Source organism: Nothoprocta perdicaria, unplaced genomic scaffold (assembly GCF_003342845.1).
Source record: "Nothoprocta perdicaria isolate Ctin4 unplaced genomic scaffold, notPer1 scaffold_208, whole genome shotgun sequence".
Lineage (NCBI taxonomy): Eukaryota > Metazoa > Chordata > Aves > Tinamiformes > Tinamidae > Nothoprocta > Nothoprocta perdicaria.
In genome coordinates this window covers 1,109,556-1,131,923 of record NW_020455294.1, presented here as the reverse complement: position 1 = coordinate 1,131,923, position 22,368 = coordinate 1,109,556, and the positions used below count along the sequence as shown (strand labels likewise).

At 36.6% G+C, this 22,368-nt stretch overlaps 1 protein-coding gene across 1 annotated transcript in view; it reads left to right on the top strand.

Annotated features, from left to right (window-relative positions):
- NALCN (sodium leak channel, non-selective) overlaps positions 1–22,368 on the top strand; it is a 206,297-nt gene that overhangs the window by 75,212 nt on the left and 108,717 nt on the right. The window lies entirely within an intron of this gene.

Below are 22,368 nucleotides of genomic sequence, written 5' to 3'. Positions count from 1 at the left end.
AGATGGTGAAAGACAGAGAGTTCTCATGTGGGATGTTGAATTGCCTCTTGTGTTGCCTTTATTTCTCCATTATCAAAGGGAGGCTACATGAGCTATGTGACTTTCTCAGCACCTCAGCCAAGTTCCTGAGAGCAAGTAGGATGAGTCTGGGCTAGTAGTGTTCAGACAAACAGCTCTTAGAAAATTCTGAAATAGCCTAAGTGGCTCTTTCATATTCAGAAGAAAATGTTCATGAATATATCTTGAAAAAATATGCAAAGAGTCTTTGCCTTATCTCATTCTTGGCATTCTGGTATTCTGGACACAAAATCAAACTCCTTTGAGAATCAGTAGCGTCCTAATTAATCTCATGTTAGTTGAGGTGCCAGAGTTAGGAACATACTAGCACAGGTCCTCATATAGCCAAAAGAGAGAGATGRACATTGCCAGAGAACAACAGATTTGACATCGTCTGATGGTGCCCACAACTCTACAGAGAGCACTGGAGTGGAGAGGGTTGTTATTCCTATTTCAGTTGTGCCAGTGGTGTTAGTATGAATCTGTACGTCCAAAGTGGGCATTTCCATTTTTTTTCAGTAGTMTCTCAAGATCTATATGTACATGTATTTGAAATGCAGTAGTTTTAAGGCTTGATTCTACAAACATGCATGGCTTGATTTTTCAGAATTATTTTGCACTTATTAAAATTCTCCTGCAATCAGCAAAAGTTGCAGGTACCCAAAACCTTGAAAATACTTTTTTTTTTCAAAAAATTCATTGACATAAATTCACTTTTTCATGCAACGAAGTATCTGAACATTCTGTCCCAAGTCTCCCTCTGTATGCTTTGTGAGCTCTTAAAATGTGAGAAAAGTATCTTCAGCTGACCTATGCATTTTAACAAGCTAGAAGGCTGCAGTGCAGTACAATAAATTCAGATCTTCAAGAAGATTCTCCTGCAGTTTTGCTKTCTCTTCCTAGGATACCCTTGTTTTCTTATGCTTTCCTCAGATCTTTGAAAAGAGAGTCTTTGGCGACCAAGAGAAGCGAAGAGAAAAACCAGCAATGTGAAATACAGGATATTGTCTTTGTTGATGTTTGATGTATGTAAACTGACAGCACATTGTTGCAGACATTCTTCTGCGTAGATGTTCTTTGATTTCTGTCCTGAGACTTGGCTTGGCATTCAGGGTGAATATTTTGCAGTTTGAGGGGTTTTTTTTTTCCTGTCATTTTAATTCTTACACAAAAAAATGAGTCATTTTGTGTTCTAAACTGTCTCAAAGCTTTTGGAAGCTGTRAAAAACTGAACTTGTGATGTTACGTGTATTCAGTCCTTTTTATAAATTCCTATTACCTTTACTTTGGTTAGTTAAAGAAGGCCAAGTTGGACATCCCATCCCAAGCCCATCTGACGTAGATCAGGCTAATTCCATATTTTGTAGAGCTCTCCTTCTGTAGAAAGGTTGCTCATGTTCTCTATATGTTGCACTTGTCCATTGGTGTCACCTGGGCCGATATGATGCCCCTGTGTCCCTCAGGCACAGTTATTTCTCTGAGGTTTTTTTTTCTAAGTTTGCAAAATAATGAGGGGTGTATTGCAACTCACCAAAAYAGACATTTTGTGGTATGATGCTGGGGTCATACACTGCATCCTGTTGGCATTGACATGAGCACTGGTAAAGTGGTCTCAGCGTGCAAAGTCTGTAATGATGTTAGAGGACTGCACAGAATGAAGGGAGCCGTGGCTGGGTGTTGTTTTGAGGAGAACTAACTGAAGAGAACTAAACCAGAGCCCTGTGGCCAGCTAACAACTAAGCGCAGTGAATGTGGTCCTCAGTTTATGTAGTTCCTTCTTGGCTTTCCTTCACTTAGCAGAGAAAATGACCAGCTGGTGCCAAAGTATGAATTTTCCTCATCTGAAGACTTTTTAAAAAAATCTTTCCTAACACAGCAGGAGAAAGAATACAATAATTTACTTACCTGTGGGAAACAAACATGTCTGGGTATTAATGCTGARTATGTTTAAAGGTGTGAGTAGATAGGATAGAAAACCTAAATAGATAGAAGGGAATAGGATGTACGTTATATATACAATAAAACAAGTTTCACTAAGAGTAATAGTATAAGATTAAGAAAGAGTAAAAGCATAAGATTAAGAAATAGAAGATGTATGATTAGCTGTGATGTTGTAGGGACAGTAGAAAAGCTTGAGTGTTCGTAGGTAAATATCCTCCTGTGGTTATTTCSGGCCAGGACAAAAGACTTCAAAATAAGCCCATAGTGGCCGGAATAAGGTTGTAATGTAGTAGATGCTTCTTTTACTCTCTTACATGATGGGAAAGGAAAAAATGAATCATAATTGACATGGTGCTGTTCAACTAGGTTGGATTTTCTCCCGAGCTTTGCTTTTTTATCCACACAAGGAGCCTTGAACTCTTCTTCCAGCTCAGCTCCGTGCCAGAACTGTCATATGCACTTCCTTTGCTCAGGCATTGGGACGCTTGGCAAAACACTAGCATATTTTTAGCTACAAAATAACCAGTCCTTCTTATGGGCAGGATTTAACTTTCTTTAGATATTTAAAATGGAGACATCCAAATTTAACCTAGAAGCAGAAGGCTTTGTTTATACTCAGAGGAGAGAAATAGTCACCTTCAACAGTTCTCTTGCTCATTGTGATATACAGTTTTTATGATCTGTCAGGCCTTGACCCACAATGTTATATTTGCTATTTAAATTACAGGGCACCAGATTTTTTTCATAATTGTTTCCCACAGTCAGTTGTTTTCCTTTAATCTTTACCTCCTCTTTTGAATACTAGCTGTGATAGACTTCCCAAGGAAACTACTTTGTGTTATTGAGTCAAGCTGGAGCCTTCATTCTTTAAGTGCCAAGGATTATTTTATCATGCCATCTGCTATCTATATATTGTATGCTGTAAGCTGTATGTTGGAATTTTATTAATTGCACAGTGCTCGAAGTGTATATAAATCATTTCCTGTTCTCTGAGATAGACTGTTCAGAAAAGTTAAAAGACAGGAAAGCAGGAAATGCACCTAGTGGGCTTGATCTCAAGATTTACTACAGACACTGCAAATGTTCAGAAAGAGCAGAGTTGGCAGCACATGTGCTTGTGCTTCTTTCTTTGCTTCTAGCTTCCACTCTTCTCTGAAGGATCCTAGATATTCAAAGGAGGGAGTGGAACATGAACAAGTACTTGTTAATTTTAATGCATCAATAATTAACCCATACTCATGCTGTTAATTACTAAAAACAGACTACATATCGTCCCTCCCTCACGCTCTTTATCCGTGTACAGTTTTGACATCCAGTCTGTTACCCTGCTGGCTTCAGAACCATCATCTTGGGTATCTTCTCAGATTTCTTTGATATCTTCTAAGCCATTTCTCTCCTGCTGAGAAGCTGCCTCCCACTCCTGACTATTTGCAAAAGACTTCTTTTATTTTTACTCTGAGTCTCAGGTCGCTCAATGTTACCCCTTCTCCAAAGCAAGATTTCATAGTTCCATATAGTTTAGGAGCTGTCCCCAGCTAAGTCTTATAAACCTTCACTTATAAATGCTTCTTTTTCCACCTATTTCCTGCCACTCAAGCATATACCTGCTGCACCACTATATACTTGCTGCTTCAGTGATATGCCCTGACACATRTACACCCTTATATTAGTTATTGAAACAGAACAAAAACAAAGCAAAGAACTGTAATGGCCTTCTGGGCAAGCATAGGTGAGTAATCCTATGCTTTGACTCTGAASGTTAATCTGAACTATTTCTGCTGGTAGAAGATGTGATTTTCTGCAGAGTGCATGCATTTTTGCAGCTTTGTGAGGTTGGAATAGCTCCCATATTGCTCTTTCTTTGCACAAAAGACCTCTCTTGCAGTTAAAGGAAACAATATTTTGTATTGCAAAGTATCAGGAAGACTTCAGACATACCTAACCACAGTATAAGCATTTTGCAGAGATCATGGTACAGCTCTTTTATGAGAACTGTTTGGTCGGTGCTGTTACAGCAGACCTTGATAATAAATATTCTGCTAAGCAGATTCAAAAATAAGCATGTTTAAAAGACATGCAATACTTTAATAAATTGAATAAATTCTATCAATCTGTCAGTTTCTGTCATATTTGTATGTACGTTAATACTTTTAAGCAAACTTTTCCCTTTTCATTCTTTAAAATGATTTTGTCAAACATAAATCTGAAATACCAATAGCATTGCATTGAATAACAAAACAAACAGGAAAAAAAAATGCTAAAGCTATGGCAATAATAATACCCAGCCTTGGGGCACAACCACTGAGAACTCAGAACAAAACTACATTTCTGAAAAGTATGGTAGGACATGGCAGGCTACTCACTTCAAATTCATATTTTCACTTTATCAAGTCAAATGCCTCTAAACTAAGGAGCACTTTAGCAGTGATTGGCTATGAAAAGTTCAAGTGCCTCTCGCTTAGCACCACAAAGGAAGTTTTCTGCAGATGTAGAGATAGAGTTGTTCAGCTCTCCTAATTATGAAATCATCCTTTTTGATATGCCTTATTTACAGGATTCCTCCCAGGATTTGGCTTCCACAGAGATGGAGCCTACAGCTCCTTCCAGTGTGCTGAAAAATTCAGGAACTTTGTTTCAGAACTTCTGTGTCCRTGTCATTGTAGTCTGTGTCAGAGCATTCACACACCAGGCACGGACAGCCTTAACTGCAGCTTTTTGTAAGTGCAAGGCTTTGTAAATTTAATAGCGTACCGTTATTGTCAGATGTACTTTTAACAGGTGGTAATTTTCACCTAAGAGCACATATAAACATATAGTTCCTCACTCTGTTTCCCGAATACCAGTATTCAGCAAAAAAATCCTTCAGCAAAGTTCAGCAAATGTGGGCATATGTGTAATTCTCATTAAAGTCACTGACATACTCAAGGGTTTTGTCTGTGAGTCCCCATACTGGTGCCATCAGGAGTCTCTGTGGAAGTGCAGGGGTGTAGGCACTGGTGGCTATCTGCTTGGTGCTGCATAGTGCAGTAGGTAGTGTCTGTTTTACTTGTGTACTCCCTCGGAGAAGAATTCCCGAGGAGCACAGTGGAGATGGTTGCAAAAGGTTGGTGCATTGATGTGTTTTAAAAGCTTTTTGGKCTTCCTAGGGCAGCTCTGTCTCAGGGAAAGGTCTGAGCAGATCCATCACAAAAGCAGTTGTTGACCTGCAATCTGCCAAGGAATGCTTTAAAAAGGAAACTCTGATCCTGTAAAATACAAAGAGCTCTAAGGTTGTGTCCAGTGAGCATTCTTGTAAAGAGTGAAGCAATGCAACTTAGCTTCACACCACAAACTGTAAGAATAATATTCGATACAATTTGATTATATCAGAAAAAATATCTTTCTCTATTCAAAATTCTGTCCCCAAAACACCATCATTTGAAAAATGACTCTTGATTTGGAAACTTACTTTTAAGATAAGTTAAAAGAATTAATAAAACAAGTAGGGAGTCTTTCAGTTGAATGTTCTGAGGCAAATTATTATTGACTGATGGAGCTGTGGAAAGCTAATGACTCACTGCTTCTGGCTTGTGTTTCTGAAAGGAAATTAGTGGGGAATTCTCAGTGCTTCACGGAGCTAAGCATACTCCAATGCTGTTGCTCAGAGACCTTGTTTTACCCATTTCTCAGAAAGGGCATCCACTGAGGAGGAAGGGACATGTGGTAAGGGAAGGGTCTTACCTTTTCTTCCATTCTCTGTTGCTGTGGATTTCCTCTCTTTCCATGTGGGTGAAGTAGAGAAGCGAAATCGTAGAACCCTGGCACTATCACACTCAGCAAGAGTTTTGCCACTGGCTGCACTGGGGAAGGATTGTCTCACTAGTGTTCTGAACATACAATATTGTTTTGTTGCAGTCATTTAAAAATGGCAGTTTGAATCCAATCTAAATGTCAAACAGACTTCAATACTCATAAACCCATAAGGCAGAAGGAACGTTGCTAAATGTTCCTCTGTAAAAATGTACAGTCTTAGGGGATGGAGATAAAGCTGCCAGGGAGAAACTAGTTGTTTATTTCTCCCAGCTATAAATATAATCAGAAAACAGAATTTCTTTAGTTTACTATAGCTGTATGAAATTTACTTTACTTCTCATGTTTAACGCTGAACACTAATTTTACAATATTGCCTAGTTCTTGGAATTTGTAATATTCCTTACTTCAGTAATTCCAAGAATTGTTTTGTACCTATTAATTTAATTTCCTCAATGCAAATTACGTGTCTAAATCCCCTGACTGCTTTGAAAACCTTGATCTCTTGAGACTCTTCCAGATTCGTCTTTACCACATTTTTATAAACCAATAAGGACCTTATAAATTTACAGGTAAGGGTACATACAAGACATATAGAGAATGTTACAAACTTACTCTTTTTTTTTCCTTTTCTTTTTCTTTTTTGTGTGGTAGCATTGTGATTATGAAAATTGATTAACCAAAAAACATCTGGAACTTGCTGATGGTTGCATATAACTCAGTGTCATTACATTTGCAGATCACTTGGAAAACTGTAGATAATGCTGGCTCTTAGATTCCTCATTCACAGGAAAAAAAAAAAAACCCATAAAATCAATGTACAGCTTAATCTCTTTATACCGTTTCAGTTCAGTATTAGTCATGAACGTGTAACCAGTAAGGTTAAGGCTACATACTGCCATTTTTTTTTAAGATAGGATAGAGTATGAAGAGAGTCAATAATGGAATACACTTGCAATTTAAAAGGGAATGAAAGGGGTAGTGAATGTATTAACATTTAGTTTAAATGTTGTTTTTGCCTTTGCACTGCTGGGATAGGCTGTTTATCAACATTATCTAGGAATTATTTTTAAAATTACTTAAAAACCGTAGGGTGGTAATGAGAGAGAGGAAGAGAGTGAATATTTGTGCATAGATCTTTTTAAAAGTGTTTCAACAGACCTAGACATTGAAGGAATACTTTTTTTTTTTTTCTCTGTCATTGGAGTCTGACGATTACATGTGCTGATCTGAGTTGCACACCCTTGGGGACACTATAATCAACCAAAGGCATCTATAGAAAGTGATTCATGTAATTTTAACATAGTCATTRATGATAGCTCAAAGCCTAGTCATTGAAATGTCCAAGATTTCAGTAGCATTCACAGTTCAAATACTAAAACAAATAATAAGGTAATTTTTTTTCAGTAGGCCCTCCTCCCAAAAAAGTACACAAGCTTACAATCACATTAATGAAAATTGTGATGACATTAGTTAAAATTGATAGGGCACATTTTAATTTGCAAACACATCAAATTTAATCAGATAGAAGTAAAATTCTAGTTAACTAAAGATGAAAAACTATATAAGTCCTAAATCACAGGATGGCTGAGGATGGAAGGGACTCCTAGAGATCATCTAGTCCAACCCCTGCTCCAGCAGGGACACCCAGAGCACGGGGCACAGGGCRGCAACCAGGCAGGTTGGGAAGATCTCCAGAGAAGGAGACTCCACAGCCTCCCTGGGCAGCCTGTGCCAGGGCTYTGGCACCCTCACAGGAAAGAAGTTCCTCCTCACATGGAGATGAAACTGCCTGGGTTTCACGTTACACCCATTGCCCCTTGTCCAGTCGCTGGCCACCACTGAAAGAGTTTAGCCCCATCCTCCCTACATTCTCCCKTGAGGTAGTTACACATATTGAACAGACCCCCTCTCTGTCTTCTTTTCTCCAGGCTAAACAGGCCCAACTCGTTTCCTCATAAGATCCAGTCCCTTAATCACTAGCATTTAGACTAGTATATCACATAATCACAGAATCATAGAATATTGACATATCAAGTCAATATACTACAATATATTTGCATCAGCGCAAACATATTGTACTATATATTTGCATCAGTGCCCTTCAAAGAATTTATGTAAGGTAAAAATATGTTGGTAACTTAACAAATAGTTTTTTGATTTTGCACATCTTTCAGTGGCCATGATTAAAGTRATTTTTTTTCTTATTTCTTGGTACAGGCAAATAAATCTCCTAACACTTGATATAATTAAAACCAYATATTTATAAAACAGCTAGGATTTCAAGATTTTCCTATTTTTCAAGGATGACTGCATAAACAGAAAAATAACATTATAGTCTGTATTAATATCCTCATTTTAAAAAGTACTATAGATCTCTCCTTGAATAAAAAATGATGATGTTCAAATAAAAAGTCTAAATTTGCAGGAACTTGCATCAATATTGTCAGTTTTGTGTTATTAGTTTGCTTTATCGTTTAATTACAGCATTCTTCTTTTCTCAAGACTTACAAGATACCTTATAATTCCATTGAGAATTATCAAATAAAAATTATCTATTACAAATATAGGACAACAGAATTTCCCTATCAAAGGATATTCCTTTGTTGTTCAAAAAATGTTTGATGCTAATATTTTTAAAGAAGTCCTTTGAAGTTAACTTCAAGAGAAACTCTTGCCGTACAGACCAAAAGAGATTTAGTTTACTAATTAGCTGCTTCATTTTGATTTGGTGTATATCAAAATCAATTCATAATTATAGATTTTTTTATTAATTAAACTTTCTAAAGCAGCTATATGTGCTGACAGCAAACTTTTAACCTGCCTTCTACTTTATTTAAATTTCTTTCATTTCAATTTCCACCTTCATTTAATATTCTATGTATTAAAGGAAATAGTGCAGTCATCAGTTGAAGAGCAAAAACTACAAGTGAGGCTCCCATGAATCCTCATCCTGGAATGAGTTTCACAGTCAATTAGGGGCAATTCCCCTATCATTGCCACCTAGAGTTCTTTTTGGTGCTCTTAAAAACTCATCAAGATACTGCACCCTTTTCCTCCTTTGCTTTCATTCTGCTGTTCTGTCCTTCACCTACTGAGATGGTAAGATTTCTTACTTCTCAACACATATAGTTTCACATCAATTATTTTGGATGTAAGTATTTTTGAAGTCAACATATATGAAGGACATACAGGAATCCTTTTTGAAATCGTAGATTATATTTAGAAGAGCATTGTAAGAAGTTCAAGAATTGGTGAAAAAGGAAAACTGTATATTTTCTTTCCTCTTCCTTACTTAATCAACCTTTTTATTGTCTCCAGGGCATCTTCCTAGTAGTGTCAGCTAAAGTTCATCACTTTCATCAAAAATCTCACATTCCCTTCTATGTCTTTACAATTTTCTCAGTCCCAACAATTTTGCTGTCATCCTGTCCATTTCTAATAGCTTTCAGCCAAGCACCTCTTAATTAGRTGTTGCCAAAGTTGGCTCCGTCTGCAGCTAAGCTGCTCTTCTGGTTTTATGGATACAGAAGAGCAGAAGCTGACTCAGCCCCAGCAAGATGTCATGGGGAAAGAAGTCACAAATCCAACTTTAATTTCATGACCTTTTCAGAAACTGGGGAAATAAGTATGCATGGTGCTACTATGCAGAGTTGTACTGCTTGCCAATAAAACAAGTCTATCTAGTGAACCTGGAAAAGATTCTTTTTTTTAAGAAAGAGAAAATTACATAGGCAATCCCTGTTCCTTGCCCTCCAATGTAAAAGAAATCATGTTTTCTGATTAGCTGTGGTACTTGTGCTATTCTAGGTAAAACAACCTGGAAGTAGCCAGAAGTTACCATCACTGTTTAAGTTAGGTGGAAATACTTTCGATGATCCCCTACAGTGCATTTTATTTTGTTTGAAATGGAGACTGTTTTATTAGGAAATATATTTTGAGTGTACATGCGAAGAACGGTTCCTTTCTTTCCTTCTAATTATCCATCTGATCACTTCTTTAATGGAGCAAATGATTTATTTCAAAGTGATCTCTGCTTTTATATGCAAATCAAAAGCTTTAGAAAAAAAGTATGGAAAATATATTATGCAAATAAAATGTAAGGAAAAACTGTTCTAAAGAAAAGGTGGAAAATCCATTAAAATATTTCATATTTATTTTTAAATCCAACTAACTGATTATATAAAAGTGATGCTTATATAGGCAGGTACAGTTGCACTTTCTGCAACTTTTCATATGTGGAGCAATGTAATATGATAGCTGTGTAATGAAAATGAAGAAGGAAGGCTGCAGATTCAGTAAGTCCTGCCATGGCAGGACTCTCCAGTGTATTCCGAAACATCACTGATTTTACTGACATTAAAATAAAGCTTGTCCTTGGGCCTGGGCATTAGTCCCTTTGGTGCTCTCTTTGTGACTATCTGTGATACACAAATTGAACAGCCAGACTTGCTAACACTTTTGTTTATTGGGGCCTGTGTTTCACTTTTGGAAAGGAAAAGCTCATTTTGGATATGTTGTATTCACATTTTCTGGCAGACCTCTGTTGGAAAGAAGAATTTTCCGTCACAGTGTGCCACACAGAAATATATTTGTGGTTTGATTGTCTTTAATATCTTTTTCTGTTTCCTTATAGATAGATTTCACCACTCTTTGCAAAACAGTTCTTCCGCAGATATTTCCAGAAACAAATTTGCCTTTTAACCAAAAATATTTTAAGGGAAGTAACTACTGCCTGATTGAACTATACTGTGCTCTATATCCACAAGGCATGTACAGTGCATACAGAAAAACAGAAGATTCAGGTATTTTATTAGGCAAGGGGTTCCAGTCAGGAATCAATAATCCACATCAGTGGTCAATCCAAAACAGAAAAGGTTTTTTATTAACTCTAGGTAATTGTCCAATCCATATACATGGCAGTTTTTAATTAGGAAGGAGAATTATGAAATAATTGAAGTATTTTACCATTTGTAGTGCGGATCAACTACTTCTGTAAGTTTTTAACAGATCAACTGTAYTTGTATTGCTGTGGAAAAGCACTAAAATTTAGCTCAGCCTTCTAAASGATTTCAATGCAATCATACTATAATAAATATTGTAATAAGATAAAAAAATGCAATAAAAGCTACAAGAAAATAGGCAGTTCTGGCTGAATTTAGAACTCTTACAAGCAGGAGATTATTTCTCATATTATCTTTGGCTGGGAAACACAAATAACAGTGAAATTCAATAATACCTCACAAAAAAAAAAAAAAAAAAAAAAAGACAATGTTTTCTTCCTTAAGGAATTGCCTTCTAAGAACCTCATTCTTAGAGTCTGCGTGTTATTTGGAAATACTGGCATGAAGAAGCCTGAGGTCTGCATTAGATGCTTCCAAGTATAAATGTTCATGTTGAGGAAGCTATTTAGAGGGACTTAGTTTTTCATGTTTGCATGTCAGCCAATCTTTGGAGAATTTGAATTTAATTTACTTTTTGGGTTTTTTTTCTGTTGTTTTTTCAAAATGAACAAAACTGCCCTTTTTAGTTTTATTTATTGTTGCTGTTGTTAATCACAGGGAAAAAATGTGGCCTTGTTAATGCTTTCTCAATACATTAAAGGCAAGAATTAGTTGGAGATCCAAAAGAAGTTACTGGCAAATGGACTCAGTCCTTGCTTATTCTGAATTGCTCTTTATCTTTATATATATACATACATACATACATATATATATATATATATATATATTTCCTTGTGGGCTTAACCTAACTATGCCTAAAGTCTGCCTAATAGGAGAATTTTTGTCTCTAGTCCTCCAACTCCTTCCGAGTAGTGTCAGCTCTCTTCTACCCTCTGTCATTTTCAAACTCCCACCTAAGTTTCTCATGTTATTACAATACTTTTATGACTAGATATAGGTTAAGGTTCATGCTTAAAGTGCTTGCATTCCCTGTGAAGAGCTGTATCTTCAACAGAAATTGTATAAAACTAGTAGATGTCAGCTTCAAAATGAGTAACTTGCTCATTTGATTTGACATAGCAATATACACACCCTCAAACTGAACATGGGCTAAATACTTGAGAATCCTTGAGAGGAGGAAAGGGAAAAGGACTCAGTGTGCTTAACTCCTATGTAGTTCAGCTGTATGTACATAATGTTAGTACATGTTAGTATGCGCGTGTTGCTATGTACATACTGCCTGATCCTTAAAGTAATAGCTTAAATTCTGAAGTGAAGAATTCTGAAGTGAAGGTTGTGAGCTACCTATAATTAAGTTTTCCTCCATCTTTATGTATAGCCAGTAAGTTTTGGACACTACTGCAATAATATCAAAAGAGCAGAGTACATATTTCAGGTAAAAAAAAAAAGAAAAGGAAAGAAAAAAAAACTAAAGAAAGTAAAGACAATGAGATTAACTGATTCACATATAGCTAATAAATGATGTTTAAAAGACTTGAATCTTGAACTGGACTGAATTAGAATGCTTAACCTTTAGAATCTTTTTCAGCACCATTTTAAAGCAGGTGAGACCTTTAAAGGCATATATTTCAAGGAAGCAATGGTAATTGAAGTTGGAAGTGATGTTTCTAGAGATATAAAATTTGAAATTTATGGAAAGTTTGAAGGCATTGAAAAGGAATTACAGGACAGGAGGTTTCCAAATTACTTTCTTCCTCACTCATCTTCCCTGAAGTTTGTGAGAAAGTTGAAATGTATAATAATCAATTACTTTTCAAACATGTATATTTAATGTATTCTGTAGGAATGAGCAATATATTATATACAACTGCTCACATATCATAATGCTATATTTAGGGTTTAAGCTTTTGCTTTTGAATAACAGCCAATTGATATACTATTAGAAACAGACCTGCCTTACTGCGGAGTAAAATTGCTAAGTATTTTTTAAAAAATTGCTTTTTACCTTGTGGTAAAATTATTTTCAGAATAAAAACAAAATAGGAAACAATGGCATTGTTGACTCATAGGAGTCTTCTAAAATAGAAGATTCTACTCTCTAAAGAGTTGAGAAGTAGTAGGTAATATGTAGTTCAGACAATGTTATAATGAAGACACCAAAGCAACTAGAAGTTTTAAAGAAAGATTTATGGAAACTTAYATAAGATTTATAGAACATACAGAAAACTTAAATAGAAAATAATGTCAAATGAATGTATAGAGCATAGCACCACACAAAGGTGGTGTATACAGCATAATCACACAAATGTGATGTATAGAGCATAGGTAAATGCTCTATACACAAGGGTAAATTTGACCTAGTCTATATATATGTATAGTGCAGTCTAGAAACTTCAAATTTGGAAAGAAACTTGTTTTTGAATTCTGTACTAATTATAAAAAGCATTCTAGAGGATTATAATGAAGAATAATGATATGATTTGAGACATTATTCTTGAGATTCCATACTCTGACCTCTTATCATTTCAAAGTAAAACTTTTTTCCTTTCTCAGATCTCAGAAAACTGTATAGTCAGTTACTGTTTTATATATGGAAATGTCTTAGACTTTTAATTGTATTTATTTAACAAGGAAACTTTAAATTTATGATTATTTTAAAATTCATGGCAGCATTTTGATACTTCTTCAGTATAAAATTTAACCTTATAGCTGTGTCAATAATGAATTAAATTTACTTAGCTAACACATTCAGGAGAAAGCCTGATGGGTGCCTGGTTCCATGCTGATGAGGCAGTTTTCTTGACTGAGACCTAATATACTTCCTCCATGCTGGAATCATGACATTCAGATAAGCAGAGACAAAAATAAAGATAGGGCTTTTTYAGATTTTTCCTTAGTAAAACAGGACTTCATCAGTCTAAATATTGTACTGTATCTTTCTGTGCTAATGGTAATGGCAAAGAGAAGCACACCATTCCTTCACAGAAATAGATTTGAAAACCTGCAATGAAGGAGCACAAGAACCCATGCAGTAATTCCAGCAAACCGTCAGGGAAAATATCTTCCAAGAACTGTTAAAAAGAAAGCAAAAATAGTTTTAAAGGGTGGTTTGGGTAGCCCAGTTCTTCAGAGGAAGAAGGCAATGCTTCTAAATTTCCAGTGGCCTGGGGAGAATACAGCAACTCCTAGGAACAGTCTCTATGTCTTAAATACATTATCTAGTTCTGAAGCAGGAATCTCACATTTGCACAGATTTAAGCTCAAATGCAGATTTACTGGAGGAGGACTGACAAAGGACTTACTTTTCTTGCCTTTCTCATCATTGCAAGACTGAAACAATTTTCAGCCTAACTGTATAGCTAGAAATCAATCACAGKGAACTGGGAATATTAGTTTGTTATTCCTGTGAAGAGGATTTTCCTGGTAGGTTGTTTCCTCTCTCAGGTAGATCTATTGGCTCATGATGCAGTGGTAGGACTTTCTAAGCTTTCCTGTTTCTGTACATTGTGTACTTACTTCTGCAGCTTTTGCACAATTTATTTTGAAAAACGCAATGGTTTTTTTTGTTTGTTTTTTAAAAAATGTAGGTTCATTATTTCAGGTGAAGAATGGAACAGGAGATCTGTTTTATGGTTAATGGGGCAACTGAGATCTGGAAAATTTGGCTCCCAAGCTCACTGCAACTGTAGCTTCTCCTGTATCTGGAGTTAAATTGATTTACCGCTATTAGACCTGTAGTTTTAAACTAGCTCCTTTAGCTGGTTTGCTGCTAGGAGGTGAATGATACAACTACACAGAATCACAGATAGTCGGGGCTGGATCCAGAGATCACCCCTGCCTTCTTCTCCCCCGGCTCAATCAAGTTTAACCAGAGCAGGTAGCCCAGAACTGTGCAGGATTTGGATATCTGCAAGGGTGAACACTCTACAACCTTTCTGGGCAGTGTTTTCCAGGGTCTGACTACCCTCATGGTAAAAAAAAGTATCTCCAGCTTCCAGCCTTCACCATTTAGGTGTTATTTGACCCAGTAAGTGCTGAGTGTCCCTGCCCCTCCGCAACAGGTAGAGGCTCTGGCTCCTGAGGCTGCAGTCTTGAGGAAGACCCAGTTTGTTATCGTTCACCCTCTCTAATGCTGCATCATCTGCTGACCTCCTCCTGTACTCCTCCTTTCATAACTGTATTTCAGTATTTAGGAAAAAGAGTTAAATCTTGCATTCATATTATTCAGGTTCTGTTTAGCATTATTTCATAGTATGTAGCTTTAAGAAAATTACTGCTGAGGTGATGATACCAGCAGTTATAAAATCTGAGGGGAAGGTAGAAATCTTTATGTGTTATTGTTGTCAGGAACAATTTCAGGAGTATTTTTAGGGTCCTTTTATGCTGCAGCTGCTTCTCTCCACTTCTCCAAGTGAGATTGCAGTCACTGAAAGGCTGCTAACTTCCTGTGTGTCTTTTGCAGAGAAAATGGCATATCTGTGCTAGCTGATTTATGAATTGGTGAGGAGGAAGTTTGTTTATTTGAAAGAAGCCATTACTCCAAGGCTTTTAGGGCTGGAGAGTTGCCATTCCTCTTTTTGACTGTTCTCTTGGAAGGTTGGAGGAGGAGAAGAGTCACTGCTGTTGGTGGGAAGGGTACAGAAACATAGCTGCTTTCCACTGTTATTGCAAGATATTAATTAACAGAAAGCCACTTACTGCATCACCGAAGAGGTGTAAGCAATGTTTATTCTTTAGGCCTATAGCAACAGTAAGTCTTTTGTTTGTTTTGTTTTTTCCTCACAACTCTAGGATATACAGATAAAAGTATCTAACTCCTGACAGAAACTTTTGCCTTTAAAGCTACTTGGAAAAAAACATAGTTACAGGTTTTCATTTCTTTTCAGTAAGTTGTCAATCATTACCATTCCTTTAGTTACTAAATACCTATTTTCTCGTTCTTCCTATGTTCACTTCACTTTGTTCTTTTGACTATAATCTGATTTCATTTAAAGTAGCTTTTTTTTTTAAATCAAAATTTGCTATGTAAACAGTCAGGGGAGTCAGGTACAATATAAAAGATACATGAATCTTCAAATATTAAAAGGATACTTATAGTAATTAAGATATCCCTTGGCAACTGGTAATTTCTGTATGATTTAAGTTATAGATAATCTGAAAGAGAGTATGGCTGCTTTAAAAATCATGTTAAAATAGTGTAAGAGGGAGACTCATTCTTCACATCAGAACACATACCTGTGTCTTCCAATGTGTTACTCTTATTCAGTAATATTTCCAGTTTATTTTGAAGCCCAATTGTGGTAGGCCCTGTAAAAATAGATAGAATCCTGGCCTTGAAATAGTTTACATACTAATCAGATGAGATGGCAGGTGGAAAGCGAAACACAGTCCAGTGAAATCCGTGGAATWTTGTTCAAGTCAGGACAGTTTTCTATTCTTTCTGCCAAGTAGTGTCATTTCTGTTAGAGCCGGGTAAGTAGCACTTACAGAAAGATTTCCAGTTGTATATTATGAAGCCTACAAGAGTTATCATGTGTTTTCTTGAACATTTTCGATTATGTCCTGCTGCTGGTAAAAAAAAAAAAAAAAAAGCTCTCTATGCTATACATGGCCTTAAAACGACCCTAAAATGATCTAAAAGTAACTAGAGATTCCAAGATTTTCCTTTAGCTATGGACTTGATACAGCCATTACATTCATCCCTACACAAAGAAGTTCCTCTGCTATCACAAAATATATTAAAAAAAATGTTTTCCATAACATAAACTGGGGAGGAATTGCCTTATTCTTGTTGTCTTGGGCCATACAATCTGGATTGGAAAGCTGGATCTTCCTCCTTAAAATCACCAAAGTTAATATCATCTGAGTTCTCTACTCTGTGTAATAATCATCTTAATTTCTCTACTGTGTTTAAATGCCTCCCTTTTCATCAGCTTTACAGTGTTTCCTGCATGAAGTCGTGTAGCCTGAATTTGTAGTGCTCAAATACAGTAAATGAATCTCAGATATGCAGTATTAGGCAGTGTCCCACACTACTATGCAAGTAACATTAAAAGCACTGTCCCTTCAAATTCAGAGTTAATAATTTTCAGAAGTGTTCGGACTGCAGAGCATGAGCATAATTTGCTAAATTCTCCTTACAAGCATATCTTTGTTATAAAGTAGGATGAAAGCAAAATGGTTTATAGAAAATTAGTTACACAGCTTGTAAGATGCTCTACAATGTTCTGCAAACAAAGGAGAAAATTTCCTGCAATTTCACAATTTTGTACTTGCTTAGATGGCCATTAACCAACAAGATGAAAATCAAATTTATCCTATTCATGCTCTGAATTATATATGATTAGCACTGTATAGAATGTGATTTTCTAAAGCTCCTTCATTGTCAAGGTATCTTCAAGCACTTTGTTAAAACAAAATGGTAAAATAAACACCATAAACGTACTAAACCTGTACAGGATCAAAAAACTTGTCTTTCCTTTAGGCCTAGATTGAGTCATTGCTCAGTGCTCTTAGAAATCATACCGCATAGAATCCTAAAAGTCAAACTTTCTTTGCTATTTCCAGTCTTGTTCCAAGACTAATACTTTATAATCAACTTTCAGGCATGTTATTTCTCCTGCTTTCACTATCCATTCAAGATGGGCTAGCAACCTGAGTGACCATTTCCCACATTACTTCCTTAGCAATAAGAATTCTGTGTGTAGAACTTAAACTATCATTGTTATATAAATAGCATAACCTCCCTGTATGTGTCTGGATGTTATGGGTCACAATCTGACACAATGGCCTACAATATTAGAATCTGTTCAAAACAAATTGAAAAAAGAAAAAAAAATTATTTGACTTACTGATTTCTGTGAAGTGTTGCTCTGCTCAGGTGCTGCATCAACTCATGACTTTGGCTGGCATTTTGTTAGCTTTTTTTAATAGGGGTTAGAAACTTAAAAATGAGTCGTGATGTATTCTGTGATATTCATACTACTCCAACTAACAAGATTATAAGAAAAGCATCATATGTTATGAGAGAGAAGTGTCATGCTAGAGAATGTAACAACACAAGTCATGCTAGTGCTGTGTGTGGAAATGGGTGAGGAGTCTCATATGTCCTTGATGCTGCTGCATTGGCCTCATATAGGCCATGACATTCTCATGAGCAAAAATGATTGGATTAACACAGACAGTACTGAGACAGTATTATGAGGGTAATACAGTTTATATGTCATTTTCTTATTAAGTCATTCAGATCATAGTAGTTTGCAACACCTTCCTACTTGCTTAGTTAACAAGATCAGTTATGGAGTTTAAACAACAATCCTATATAAAGTACTGGAGTATGAAAAATGAACTGATATAAAGATGAAGACCTAGGAATGACTTTAGGATTAGGAAAACATAATTCCATCTTCAGTTACTGTAGTTGTCATAGTAACTGCATTTACATGGAGCTCACTTTCCTGACCCAGCGTTTGTGCAGCTCCAGCTCCACAGAGGCAAAGAGGCAGTTGCTGTAGGCTTTACCCATGTCAGGGAGCTGGCAAAGTCTGGTTTGTGTCCCCCATCCGTCCTCTGCCATGTATAAAAGGACTATTAGAATAACAAAGAAGGAGTATTAGAACAACACACACTGTTCTGATAGTTCTGAAATGACAAAACACTGCTTTAGGTCCATACATGATGATATCCCATTAGACTAARTGATCCAGATGGTTTCTTTCAGTCAGATATTCCAGTGTCATTGCTTTGGTGGCCCTTTTGGGTGGATCTGGGATGTTAAGTATCAGTTTCTAAGCTGTAATAAACATATCGCTAATTTCAAATAAAAGAGTAGAATTTTAGAAGATCTTTTCACTTTCATGGAATTCTAGTCTAAGCACAAAACAGATGCTAAACTCACTTGTATGTTTTTACACACTGAAAGAATTTATATTGCTAAAGAAACATSAGGCATCAGTTTTTATGGCCATTGAATATTTAATGCACTGTTCAGTCCACATTGTTCACAGTGTCCTGGATGCTGAGAATCATCATCCTGCATGAAGCCAGATGCCAGCTTCAAAAATGACTCATAGTAAATGTAAGAAATTCTTCACCGTTGTAGATGATTGATGGCAGCAACAGGGCATTTCACTTGAGACTGCTTCAGCACAACAAATCTTAAGTCCAATTTAATATTAGACACAATTTTCCCGACATGCAGCTGGCTGACGGCAACATCAGAACATTTCTTACATCATATTCCTGCACAGTTTAAGAAACACACATCCAAGGGCTGAAAAAGGTCAGTAAATTAAACAAGGACAAAAACTGGCATTATGTCTCTTCTTTCAAGTTTGCACAGAGAATTTTCCATGGCTGTGTGCTCTAAAAAGGTCTGTAATCCAAATGACACACTGCTGATCTCGTGATCCAAAAGGGTTTTTAAGGCTCGGGTGAGTGTTGTGGGCTAAAATTCAGCTTTCTCTTACACCTYGTTTCAAATGTCTCACAGAAATGGTTAAAGAGAGAATGAGCTCTCATGGTCAAACATTATGATACAGGTGCAGAAAGGGGACTTTGTGAGGCAAATACAGTCAAGCCATTTGAAGGGTATGAAGCCAAATTAAAATGCTGTGGTGCAGAGAGACCAAAATAGGACAGACTAAAATACTGGGCACAGTAGGAGTGTGGCTAGAGCAGGGTGATTGATCTCCTAAGGATATTGCAGTCTGGCTTCAAGAAGCAAGCGGGAAAGCTGCTTATCATGCATAGCATTCATGAGAGTGAGCAGCTGGAGTGACATGCTAAAGAAAAATTAAGCAAGTAACCTGTGCTTTCACCGTGCTGGGTATTGCCCAATACACAATAATGAAGATGTCATACAGGGTCACACAGATCATTGAAATCCAGTTATCTGAGCCTCCAGAAAGAATATTTTATATTCATGTATCATGTGAATTTATGAATATTCATCCTTGACCCAAAAGGTTTGTAATGATCTCTACAAGGCCCCCATGAGCAGTTCAGTACCAGAACTGGGATTTAGAAGAAATGAGAAGAAAAGAAATGAGTTTCTTTCTTGGTTCAGCAAAGCATTTTTGTTGTGCACATGGATTTGCTCAGATATTTCCACCTTGCTGTCCCCTTGGGCTCTCTCTGCTTGTGCCGGCAGCCAGCTGCTTTCCTACCTTGCTCCAGCGTTCGACTTGTCTGCCCCTGCTAGCCCTTCATTTGCTGCCCAAGCAAGCAGCTCCAGCCTAAGATTAGCTGTAACTTGTCTGAAACTTTCTTAGCTTGAATTGTCTTACAAACATAWTGCCTTCAACAGCTAAACAACGGTTCCTTTCCTTTTAGTTGAGGTAGGAATTTGGCCTCTGAGTAACTGAAGAGCAGCTTCACTGAGTTTTACTATTTATCTAGTGCCATTAGAGTATTATTTATATTATGGTAGTTATATGCATTTTGCAACCACATTTACTAATTTCTCTTCCCAAGTGCTTTCACAACTGAGGCAGCATACTTTCCTACTACGAAGGAGATTTTAACGCTGTTAAAAATACAGTGTAAAATATGCAGAGAGACTAGCTGTCTGTTTAGAATTTACGTGTTAAATGGAAATATAATAGATATGTTGCTACCTGTTATGAATCACACCACCTATAAAAATGCATGATTGAAGCCAATAGCCTTATCTTTTGTTATTGTATTCTCATAGCTTGACTTGTTTTGAATTAGAAATAAACACAAGATAGCTTTTAGTCAATCAGTTTTACTAATTTTACTGCACTTGAGGCATTGTTATGAGCCTGGTCTTGTTCTATAAATTTATGACTGTCAGGCTTTATCTCCTAAGCCTTACTCCTTTTTTGATTAGAACACACAACCTTTCAGTGCAAGTTGGATCAAAAGTGGCCAACCTGAATAAATAGGGTTGAGCTGTCTGCTCTGAAATGTTAATGGCACACAGCACACAGGACCCCAGAGGTTAAGAGACAAGAGCTGGTCCTGTGAGATGAATGCTTGTAACAATGTGCTTTTTCTCCACTCTGTTTCTGTGCCTGTTTGAGCAAACTATTGTAAAACACTGGAGGAATTCAATAGACTGGGCATGCACCCATCTGTGGAGTTCAAAGCCTGATCAATGGCTGGTAACTGTTGCATCCAAATGTACCTGATCATCCTCTGATTTGATCACAGAAATCATTTTGGTCCTAGACCATAAGATTTGGCTGGGATTAATTGTAAAATGTAAATGTGGACATTTCTTCATCAGCATAACAGCTACAGATCACTTTAAACTGAGGCAGTGTTTTACAACTGTGCATTTGAGTCTTCTAACAGGATAATATATCATTGCTAACATATGTAAAGATATATGTAATTAATTTTTGGATTCTTCTATAACATTTTTCACAGTCATGGGGAGSAGGTATTGAGGTATCCCAATATCTGCTGGAAAGGCAACGCAGCAGAACACTAGCAATCCAGAAAATTTCTGGAGTGCATTGATGGCAAGGGTGACCCGATAGTTGATGCTAGATGACATACTTGTACACAAGGTAGAGCTTGTCACGGATGTGAAAGTTAACAGCAGCCTTGGTTGCTGTGACCATAAGATAGTGGAACTCAGGACTTTGAAGAACAGGAACAAGGCCAAAAGCAGGATCACAACCCTGAATTTCAAGAGACTGGTCTGCTCAGTGAACTTCTTGGAATAATGCCTTGGGATATAGTCCCAGAGAAAAGAGAGTACAGAAGAGCTAATTGTCTTTCAAGGATCACCACTAAGCTTAAAATGATCCATCTCCATGTGCACTTAAGCAAAGGCTGCAGGAGGCCTACATGAGTAAAGAGTTGCTAACCAAACTCAAACATAAAACATAAGAGGTGGAAGCAGGGTCAGGAAGCCCAGGAAGAATAAAGAGGCAGTGTTCAGTCTGCAAGAATGGGGTTAGAAAGCCAAAGCTCAACTGGTATTGAGTTTGCAAATACTGTGAAGGGCAACAAGCTATACCTCTGCAGCTATAGCAGGAACTGCCTCCATTTCTTTTGTCTCCTATAGGATTGCAGTAGCAGTAACACATAGTAATGCAAGCCCAGATATATGAAGCTCCACTAGAAGACTGTCAGTATTTCAGGTTCTCTAGAGTCATCAGTAATAGGTGGGATTGATCTCACCTAAATTTAAACACACATCATGTAGATGTCTACATCCAACCCAGTCATTGCAGAAAAGAAAAAAATTGAAGGCATATTTCATTGAGCCAAATGTCAGTATCTACTGTAGACTAATGTGATTTACACAGTGTTATGAAAGGTTGACATTAGGTGAATCCCATATTATCCGGTGATATTTGTCTTTTCTGAATCAAAGGCTGTGGTCAAGGCAGAATTGACTTTACTTGTTCCTGAACAAGATGTCAATAAGTTCTGTACAAGATCATAATGAAGGAATATTTAAAAAGGAGGAATGACTGGTTAGAAATATAATTTAGGCTTTAAAAGCACAGTAAAGCAATGATATTCACATTAAATTATAAAGTTTTTGGAAAATGATGATTGGCAAATTAGAAACAAAAAGTAAAAAAAAATCTTACATATATAAATCAATTGAAGAACTATCTTAGAATACATTTTAAAGAGTAAAACTCACATTCACCTAAAAATGTTTATAAAAACATACTATTATAGCTGACTC